General features: G+C 37.4%; 1 long non-coding RNA gene across 2 annotated transcripts; it reads left to right on the forward strand.

Annotated features, from left to right (window-relative positions):
- The first annotated feature begins 2,189 nt into the window (after nt 1-2,189).
- LOC131239813 (uncharacterized) lies at nt 2,190-5,250 on the forward strand. 2 transcript variants are annotated; one of them, XR_009168397.1, is made up of 4 exons: nt 2,190-2,361; nt 2,440-2,641; nt 2,949-3,002; nt 4,656-5,250. It is a non-coding gene; the product is annotated as an uncharacterized LOC131239813 (long non-coding RNA). The 2 variants fall into 2 exon arrangements; XR_009168396.1 differs by having other exon boundaries at nt 2,949-5,250.
- Nucleotides 5,251-11,756: the final 6,506 nt, after the last annotated feature.

Below are 11,756 nucleotides of genomic sequence, written 5' to 3' on the forward strand. Positions count from 1 at the left end.
AGGAGCACTCTGGTGATCGGGCTGCTTTAGAAGCCCGTTTAGCTCAGATCGAGGAGGGCCAGGCCACCTGCGATAGGAGGTCAAACAAACCCGAGCCAAGGTTGAGGAGCATCAAGCCTTCGCAAAGAGAAAATTCAACAAAGTGTCTCGTACCTTGAGGGCTATCTTGTGTTGTCTGCAGGGCAAGGGTGCGCCACCACCGTCGCCTGATTCGGATGACTAGACATACATGTAGTTATCTTTTAGTTTGTTTTGTTGCTTATTTTTTTTGTTTCTATGTATAGCCTTGATAGGCTTAGTAATGTGGTAGGTTGGTTTGTAGTTTTAGTGTATGGAACCCTGCTTAGAATAGCTCACATACGTTTCTTGTCATGATTCATGTAAAACTGTATCTCATGTATTGTGGTAAATTTTGTTAAATGAAATACATGTGACTTCTTTCATTATGGACTGTGAAGAATGCTTGAAGAATTGAGTGTTATATGTTAAATCTCATGGGTTGCATCCTATGTTGTATTTAGGGAATGCCACCTAAGGCCACAAGGAGCATGGCACGTTTCACACTTGGCGATTCGATTGACGGGGCACCTTCCCTAAGCAATAACCAGACGGACCCCAGTTTGGGACCGACTCATGACACTATGCCTGATTCTTAGCTGGCCACTGACCCCATTAATGGGCCGACACCTGTCGCACCATCGGTTCTTAAGCAGAATCATGCATCCACCTCGACGCCTCACATACCACAGTCCACTCCACCTTTTGATAGGCTGGAGCAGATGATGTTGTTGATGTAACAGCAGCAGATACAGTAGCAACAGCAGTAGCAGTAGTTTTTGGCTACCATCGCAGGGGTCTTTGCCTAAAGTATGGGTGTGGCTCCACCTGCACCACCTGTGCACCCTGCTGGGAACGCGAGTGCCAGCGGCACATTTGAGCGATTCCAGCGCTTGCAGCCTCCTACTTTCCTGGGTACTCACAGACCTGAGGAGGCTGAGTATTGGCTTGAGCACGTCTCTAAGATGCTAAAGCCACTGCACTACACTAAAGCAGAGTAGGTAGAGTTGGTCACCTTTATGTTCTAGAAGGAGGCCAATTTGTGGTGGGACAGTGTCCTGTGAACTATTGCTATCGGCTATGTGTGGACGTGGGAGGCCTTTGAGACGCGCTTCCACGGGAAGTATTTCCCTCTCACGTACCATCATGAGAAGGAGGGAGAGTTCCTTCGCCTCCGTCAGGGAGGGATGACAGTGGCAGAGTATGAGAATAGATTTACGGAGTTGGCTAGGTATGCTCCGTTGATCCTAGCTGATGAGCCGATGAAGATGCAAAGATTTTCTTAGGGTCTGTGAGACTAAAAGTGTTCGAGGTGGGAGACGACATTATGGTCCATTTGCATAAAGAGAGATTTCCCACTTGGACGTACAACAAGTTGAAGAATAAGAAGATTCACTACCAAAAAAATGAGCAAAAGCTACGGACTATAGAGGTCTATGGCTACGGCTTTAATCTGTAGCTAATTAGCTACATATTAAATCTGTAGCTAAAACAGACTTTATCTGTAGCTAAAACATACCTCCCTATAAGACCTTATGAGAGACTGACGATGCTTAAGGGGCTCCATGGGGTCCATTGCAATATATTTATTTTATCTAAACGGTCCATCAATTTTGAAATATTATTTCAGTGCATGAGCCCAATAATTAGAAAGATCAAAAGTCTAAGTGGACCACACCATGAGAAAGAATGAAAAATAAATTTATATCGTTAATATGTGGTGTGGTCCACCTAAATCTTAGATCTGACTCATTTGTTGGATAAACCCTAAAAATGAGCCATTAAAATGAATGGACGGAGTGGATAATTAACATACAGAACGGTGGGCCCCACAAGTCCTAAAATAAATCACCCCTAAAATCCCGTCCGCACACCTCTCCCGCGCACCTCTCCCACGCACCCTATTTCACAAAAGCAAATCCCTCTCTCTCTCTCTTGCCCGCCCGTGACTCACCCTCCCTCGTCCTCTCTCTCTCTCTCTCTCGCACTCAGCCCTCTCTCGATCTCTCGCGCTCCCTCACCCTCTCTCTCTATCTCTCAACCCCATTTCCCTCTCTGTTTCCCAACCTCTCTGTCTCTCTCGCTAGGGTTTTCAAAACCCCCTTTCTCTACAAGAAGGAGAAGAAGGAGAAGGAGAAGAAGAATGGTTAGTCCCTCTCTCTCTCTCTTATTTCCCTTTCCCTTTTGCAGATAATCGCAAAATCCCTAAATCCAACTTTCTTAGCTGCATCCGAAGCCGATTCGATCGATACTTCGTTCATCTCAACAATCACAGAAGGAAATCAAGAAACTAATGTCTCTAAAGTATGTTTCAGAACCCAATTCTCCGAAATCTATGTTGAAATCCATGCAATCTCTCACGTTTGTATGTCCCGTCTACAGAGTGGTCCAAAACCCTCATTGTCATCTCCGTCGGACGCGTTTGACCCCACTGATGCATTAGAATCCTTCCCTACACCGTCAATTACTGATGGGAATCAAGGATCTAGCGTGCATCTACACACACATCCACCTGATGCATGGCGTGGACTTCCACATCGTGAAGTTGTCATGCGTGTCCACATATAGAGATGCATGTGGAAAGGTGCACGTGGGCTTATCGGAACTCCTGTATGGTGTATTTGTTTATATATTAGTCTTTATTTTACAGGTTATCTTCAGATCTGTATACTATTGATGATTCTCTCCCATTTATTCTCAACATTCTCTTAGCAAATTTCTTTATTCTTATCGGCATTGCAATAGTTTTGTCATATGGACAGGTAAAACTAGAAGGCTTTTTGTTGTATCAATCCAGATATCTGATTGGACTATTTTAGTTTTGTATGATCATATTTCTTAACACTACCTAGATAAAGTTTTTTGTTCAGACATTTAATTGATATGTGCAGATTCTGTTCTTGCTTCTATTATTACCGTTTTGGTATATCTACAAAAAATTGCAGGTATGTGTCTAATACAATTTCTTTCTGCTAATATTTATTCATTAATGATGAGCATACTTAGGATGACGATAGTAAAAACCCAAATTATTTATTTTCAAGTTAATCTGTATGGTTTTATGGTTATGTCCATTTTCCTAGTTTATTTCTAAGAAAGTAGGCGAAACTAGTATTTTTAAGAAAGCAGAATAGCAGTAGGCAAAAGAGAGCGTGCATGTAGGTAATTTTCAAGAACCGAGCTGAAAATCATATAATTCTGTAGAGTTTTTATTTGCATATTCATATGTCTATGGGTATGATGAAGAAGGGGCACGTCATACTGGTTTTGGTCCCCAGACGAGTCACGTTCTGAAATGCTACTTAAATCCATGCCCAATGGGGTACATGGAGCCCACGAATAAATGATAATAAACATCTAGTCATTGTTTTTGCTGAAAATACTAATCATTTTCACAAATTATTGTGGTAATGAAATAAGCACACTGCTGATTTTGAATTTGGAGCATCACCACCAAGAAGCTAAACTGTTGTTTGGAATAATTCTGAGATATATTCAAGGTTTTTCTTTGTTTGAGCCTGCTTAAACTTGAAGTTCTTCATTTTCTAGCCATTTTGGAGCTATCTTGATGTTTCATTTTGGATACATTTTTAGTTTTCTGCTAAATCAGTTGACATAAGTGGAGAATCTTTATTCCACTTCATTCTTGTGTTTGGAAGGTGTATTTTTTTTTTTTTTTTGCGGTAAATCCTAGATACAATAGAGCATTATGTTATAGTATTTCTAGAATTGAGTTCACTCAATCATTTCATGTAGAGAGAGTGGGTCCCACTAGTGTATCTTGTACATCTGTATGACATATCTTGTATGCTTATGCACATATCTTGTCTGGCTGGGTATTTATACACATATACAATGCATATTGAGTTGTATATGTTGTATGAAGAGATGAATGAAAAGATCGAATTGGTTTTCAGCTCATTGAATTTATGTTTTCATAACTTACAATATTTGTGTGAGGTATTATCTGATGCTGACTGAACAAAGTGACCATATTGTTTGGCACAATAGCGATATAGGTGCACCTTTCTGTAATTTAGATTACTCATCTGGTTTGCCATCATGCAAGCTAATGTACAAAAATCTCCTTTTCCTTGTAATTCTAAACTTTTTTCCCATTGATGGGCTGCAAAGACAGTTTACCTATGGCTCACTTTCAATGGGGAAACAATTCCACTGATCATATAGGAAAGTTTTTCCAATTGGGGAGATTTTTTGGGGCACACCCCATTCACAATATGTTCCACAAGATGAAATGGCCTGAGTCATGGAAAGTTGGGCCCACCTGCACTGTTTCTTGCTGACAAAAGAAACTGCCATTTAACACAGTCAAGCTTTCTATCGTAATCATCATCATAACCTTTTTCCTAGCTATTTGTGGTCCCCTTTACAGTTCTTACATCACCAATTGTTCCTAAGGCCCTGTCCTTGGGCCATATCATTGAGGTTCATATAGTTCTTCTTCTTATTTTATACTCATTGTCAGATATTTCTCATATTATTTATGTGAAGTATATCATTTCATGATTTAGATAATGCTGCTTGTTTATTTAGTGTCCAATTTGAAAGAGTTGTTGTTTTGCCTTCTATTTTTCAAGGTTTGCAAAGTGGCCCCCATAGAAATCCTCTCCCACATGCACTTTACAAGCAAAATATGTGCCAATATGGCATGTGTCCAGGATATCTGATAGGAGCATAGGATGGGCTGCACCGTGCAGATGATGGTGACCATCTAATTTTGCTCTTGCAATTTGAAGCACTCACTATATCATTTTTATCCATCCATTAAGATAACCACCATTTGGTTAGTTAGGATTGATTTATCATTTTGATTTCCAACATGCACCTTTCAAGATGTGCCTTACAATTTGAATGGTCTAAAAAGTTGTACTTGTGTGCCCCGTGAGGAGTAACTGCCAATTTCAGAATGGTAACAACTCTTCCAACAGAACATGGAAAAGTTATATGACAATCTTGATTATACAAATAACTTAACCGATTGTGCTTTGAGCATAAAACAGAATTTCACCAACCACAAGAAATTAGTCATTTGATTTTGCCTTGGAATTTGAACCATTCACTGTTAACCATCCATTTGATAACCATCAATCAAATGATGATTATCTTTGATTTATTAATGTGAATTTTGAAATGATAAATAGCCATGCATGAGTGCCACATTTGAGGAAGATGACTCACAAACTACCATTTTCAAGATGTTTGTGAGCTCTGACTTGTATGATGACTCCTTTGATAGTTAACTACAATTTTAAGAAAATGGTGGTAACTCTTCCAACATACACATGTCAAGGTTATATGACAATCCAGGCTGTCCAATTGCTTGCCCAATTGTGTTCGGAGCATAAAGTTACACAGGTAACCACATATCCGGGCCATCCTAATTGCTGGCCCAACTGGTATTTCAATTTGGCACTTTGGAATTTGAGCCAATCGCTATTTGACTTTAACCGTCAAATGGATGGTTAGGATTGGTTGATTAGTGAGAATTTCGTAATCAGCAGGTATTATTCTCAATCTTAGTTATCACTATTTAAAAGCCTATAATTGACTTCTTCTTCATCTTTTAAAAGCCTATAGTTAACACATGAATTATCCATGAATTTCTGAGGTGGGGTTGGGGCATGTCAACTATTGCTTTCACTAATTGTAATAGAAAACATACTCAAGCTCAAGCTGGGGGAGATTGTTACCACAATTCCAACTATTGGTAAGTACAATTTAGAAGGCATATTTAAGTTTTATTTATTTATTTTTAAATTTCCTTTAGAAATGCTAATTGCATTAATAGAGGATTGAGTTATCCAAGGGGTATTACAGTTATCTATAATAATAATTTTTTTATTGTAGTGCATTCACAATAGTTATCATTGTGGTTACAGTTATTCATTGTATGTGTTTCAAGGCCCATTTGCATATTGGAAGCATACAATGAAAGATAAGGAAAACCCTCGAGTTCTCTTCTTTGAATCATGAAAAGGTATTTATGTAGAATCTCATTTATTGGCAATATTAGGCATGCTCATGAGCAGGACATGCATAATTTTGTAAAAATTGATGGAACAGACCCAAATGTGTGTCGGAGCTATTCGGATGTTAAGCGGGGGTCCCTGGAAGGTGGGAACCGCTGTTATGACCATGATGAAGCTACCCATTTCCTATAGACAGCATTGGAGTGGCCTGGCCATTTAGACAAGCCGTGTTTATATCTGTATTTGTTTGAAATTGATGGAGCACACCCGGATGTGCGTCGGAGCTATCCGGATGAGCGGGGGTCCCTGGAAGGTGGGAACCGCTGTTATGACCATGATGAAGTTGTCCATTTCCTATGGATAGCATTGGAGTGGCCTGACCATTTGGACAGGCCGTGTTTATGTATTTGGTCACGATTAATGGAGTAGACACGGATGTGCGTCGGAGCTATCCGGATGAGTGGGGGTCCCTGGAAGATGGGAACCGCTGTTATGACCATGATGAAGCTGTCCATTTCCTATGGACAGCATTGGAAGGGCCTGGCCAATTGGAGCAGGCCGTGTTTATATCCGTATTTGCAAGGACCATACCCTTATCCTATAACCTATACCTATTCTCAAATCTCAAAACCTATAACTACAACCTAAACCTATAACCTAAACTCAATTCCCTAAACTTTAACCTACAACCAAACCTAAACCTATACTTATAACCTAAACCTATTCTCAAATCCCAAAACCTATAACCTAAACCTATAACCAATAACATGAACCTATAACCTAAACTCAATTCCCTAAACCTTAACCTATAACCTAACCTAAACATATACATATAAGCTAAACCTATACTTATAAGCTAAACAGATAACCTACAACATTAACCTTAACCTATACCCTAAACCTATACATATAACCTAAACCTAAACTTCTAACCTTAACCTAAATCTATTCTTAAATCCCAAAAACTATACTTATAACCAAAACCTAAACCTTAACTTAAAACCTTAACCAGTAACCTATAACCTAAACCTATACTTATAACCAAACATATACTTACAACCTTAACCTAAACTTCTAACCTTAACCAAAACCTATACCTATAACCTTAACCTAAACCAAAACCTATGACCTAAAAGCTTAACCTATAACCTAAACCTCAACCTTAACCTAAACCTAAACCTAAACCTTAACCTAAACCTCTAACCTTAACCTAAAACCTAAAACCTAAACCAAAACCTAAATCCTAAATGTATTCTCAAATCCCTAATCCTAAACCTACATTAAATCCTAATCTCAACACTCTAACCTAAACCAAAACATGAAAACATAAACCAAAACCCGATCCCGAACCCGAACCCGATTTCCTAAACCTAAACCTTAACCTATTCTCAATTCCCTAAACCTATAGCTTATAACCTAAACCTAAACCTTAACCTAAACCTAAACCAAAACCTTAACCTATACGTAAAACCTTAACCTAAACCAAAACCTATGACCTAAAACCTTAACCTATAACCTAAACCTAAACCTAAACCTAAACCTATAACCTTAACCTAAAACCTAAAACCTAAACCTAAACCTAAAACCTAAATGTATTATCAAATCCCTAAACCTAAACCTACACCAAATCCTAAGCTCAACTCCCTAACTTAAACCTAAACCTAAACTTGAAAACCCAAACATAAACCCGATCCCGAACCCGAACCAATTTCTTAAACTTAAACCTTAACCTATTCTCAATTCCCTAAACCTATAGCTTATAACCTAAACCTAAACCTTAACCAAAACCTAAACCAAAACCTAAAACTTAACCTAAACCAAAATATTTGACCTAAAACCTCAACCTATAACCTAATCCTCAACCTTAACCTAAACCTAAACCTAAACCTCGACCGTAACCTTAACCTAAACCTATAACCTTAACACATAATCTAAAACCTAAACCTAAAACCTAAATGTATTCTCAAATCCCTACACCTAATCCTAATCTCAACTCCCTAACCTAAACCTATACCTAAACTTGAAAACCCAAACATAAACCCGATCCCGAACCCGAACCCAATTTCCTAAACCTAAACCTTAACCTATTCTCAATTCCCTAAACCTATATCTTATAACCTAAACCTAAACCTAAACCTTAACCTAAACCTAAACCTAAACCTATAACCTTAACCTAAACCAAAACTTATGACTTAAAAACTTAACCTATAACCTAAACCTCAACCTTAACCTAAACCTAAACCTTAACTTAAAACCTAAAACCTAAACCTAAACCTAAAACCTAAATGTATTCTCAAATCCCTAAACCTAAACCTACATCTAATCTCAACTCTCTAACCTAAACCTATACCTAAACTTGAAAGCCCAAACATAAACCCGATCTCGAACTCGAACCCGATTTCCAAAACCTAAACCTTAACCTATTCTCAATTCCCTAAACCTATATCTTATAACCTAAACATAAACCTAAGCCATAACCTAAACCTAAACCTAAACCAATAACCTTAACCTAAACCAAAACCTATGACCTAAAACCTTAACCTATAACCTAAACCTCAACCTTAACCTAAACCTAAACCTTAACCTAAACCTATAACCTTAACCTAAAACCTAAAACCTAAACCTAAACCTAAAACCTAAATGTATTCTCAAATACCTAAATCTAAACCTACACCTAATCCTAATCTCAACTCCCTAACCTAAAACTATACCTAAACTTGAAAACTGAAACATAAACCCGATCCCGAACCCGAACCTGATTTCCTAAACCTAAACCTTAACCTATTCTCAATTCCCTATACCTATATCTTATAACCTAAACCTTAACTTAAACCTTAACCTAAACTTAAACCTAAACCTATAAACTTAACCTAAACCAAAACCTATGACCTAAAACCTTAACCTATAACCTAAACTTCAACCTTAACCTAAACCAAAACCTTAACCTAAACCTATAACCTTAACCTAAAACCTAAAACCTAAACCTAAACTTAAAACCTAAATGTATTCTCAAATCCCTAAACCTAAACGTACATCCAATCCTAATCTCAACTCTCTAACCTAAACCTAAACCTAAACTTGAAAACACAAACCTAAACCCGATCCCGAACCCGAACCCGATTTCCTAAATCTAAACCTTAACCTATTCTCAATTACCTAAACCTATAGCTTATAACCTAAACTAAAACTTTAACCTAAACCTAAACCTAAACCTTAACTTATACGTATAACCTTAACCTAAACCAAAACCTATGACATAAAACCTTAACCTATAACCTAAACCTAAAACTATAACCTTTACCTAAAGCTTAAAACCTAAACCTAAACCTAAAACATAAATGTATTCTCAAATCCCTAAACCTAAACCTACATCAAATCCTAATCTCAACTCTCTAACCTAAACCTAAACCTAAACTTGAAAACCCAAACCTAAACCCGATCCCAAACCCGAACCCGATTTCCTAAACCTAAACCTTAACCTATTCTCAATTCCCTAAACCTATAGCATATAACCAAAGCCTAAGCCTTAACCTAAACCTAAACATAAACCTTAACCTATAGCTATAACCTTAACCTAAACCAAAACCTATGACCTAAAACCTTGACCTATAACCTAAACCTAAACCTAAACCTAAACCTCTAACCTTAACCTAAAACCTAAAACCTAAACCTAAACCTAATACCTAAATGTATTCTCAAATCCCTAAACCCAAACCTACACCTAATTCGAATCTCAACTCCATAACCTAAACCTAAACCTAAACTTAAAAACCCAAAAATAAACCAGATACCGAACCCGAACCCGATTTCCTAAAGCTAAACCTTAACCAATTCTCAATTCCCTAAACCTATAGCTTATAACCTAAACATAAACCTTAACCTAAACCTAAACCTTAACCTAAACCAAAACCTTTGACCTAAAACCTTAACCTATAACCTAAACCTCAACCTTAACCTAAACCTAAACCTAAACCTCGACCTTAACCTTAACCTAAACCTATAACCTTACATATAACCTCAAACCTAACCCTAAAACCTAAATGTATTCTCAAATCCTTAAACCTAAACCTACACCTAATCCTAATCTCAACTCCCTAACCTAAACCTATACCTAAACTTGAAAACCCAAACCTAAACCCGATCCCGAACCCAAACCCGATTTCCTAAACCAAAACCTTAACCTATTCTCAATTCCCTAAACCTATAGCTTATAACCTAAACCTAAACCTTAACCTAAACCTTAACTTAAACCAAAACCTTTGACCTAAAACCTTAACCTATAACCTAAACCTCAACCTTAACCAAAACCTAAACCTAAACCTCGACCTTAACCTTAACCTAAAACTATAACCTTAACATATCACCTAAAACCTAAATGTATTCTCAAATCCCTAAACGTAAACCTTCACCTCATCCTAAGCTCAACTCCCTAACCACAACCTATACCTAAACTTGAAAACCCAAACATAAACCTGATCCCGAACCCGAACCCATTTTCTTAAACCTAAACCTTAACTTATTCTCAATTCCCTAAACAGATATCTTATAACCTAAACCTAAACCTAAACCTTAACCTAAACCTAAACCTAAACATATAACCTTAACCTAAACCAAAACCTATGACCTAAAACCTTAACCTATAACCTAAACCTCATCCTTTACCTAAACCTAAACCTTAACCTAAAACCTAAAACAAAAACCTAAACATAAAACCTAAATGTATTCTCAAATCCCTAAACCTAAACCTACATCTAATCCTAATCTCAACTCCCTAACCTAAACCTACACATAAACTTGAAAACCCAAAAATAAACCCGATCCCAAACCCAAACCCGATTTCCTAAACCCAACTTTAACCAATTCCCAATTCCCTAAACCAATATCTTATAACCTAAACCTAAACCTAAACCTAAACCTAAACCAATAACCATAACCAAAACCAAAACCAATGACCTCAAAACTTAACCTATAACCTAAACCTCAACCTTAACCTAAACCTAAACCTTAACCTAAACCTCTAACCTTAACCTAAAACCCAAAACTTAAACCTAAACCTAAAACTTAAATGTATTCTCAAATCCCTAAACCAAAACCTACAGCTAATCCTAATCTCAACTCCCTAACCTAAACCTATACCTAAACTTGAAAACCCAAACATAAACCTGATCCCGAACCCAAACCCGATTTCCTAAACCTAAACCTAAACCTATTCTCAATTCCCTAAACCTATATCTTATAAACTAAACCTTAACTTAAACCTTAACCTAAACCTTAACCTAAACCAAAACCGATGACCTAAAACCTTAACCTATAACCTAAACCTCAACCTTAACCTAAACATTAACCTTAACCTAAACCTATAACCTTAACTCAACACCAAAAACCTAAACCTAAACCTAAAACCTAAATGTATTCTCAAATCCCTAAACCTAAACCTACATCTAATCCTAATCTCAACTCTCTAACCTAAACATAAACCTAAACTTGAAAACCCAAACCTAAACCCGATCTCGAACCTGACCCCCATTTCCTAAACCTAAACCTTAACATATTCTCAATTCCCTAAACCTATAGCTTATAACCTAAACCTAAACTTTAACCTAAACTGAAACCTAAACCTTAACTTATAACTATAACCTTAACCTAAACCAAAACCTATGACCCAAAACCTTAACCTATAACCTAAACCTAAACCTAAACCTAAACCTC

Source organism: Magnolia sinica, chromosome 3 (assembly GCF_029962835.1).
Source record: "Magnolia sinica isolate HGM2019 chromosome 3, MsV1, whole genome shotgun sequence".
In the NCBI taxonomy this organism is placed as follows: domain Eukaryota; kingdom Viridiplantae; phylum Streptophyta; class Magnoliopsida; order Magnoliales; family Magnoliaceae; genus Magnolia; species Magnolia sinica.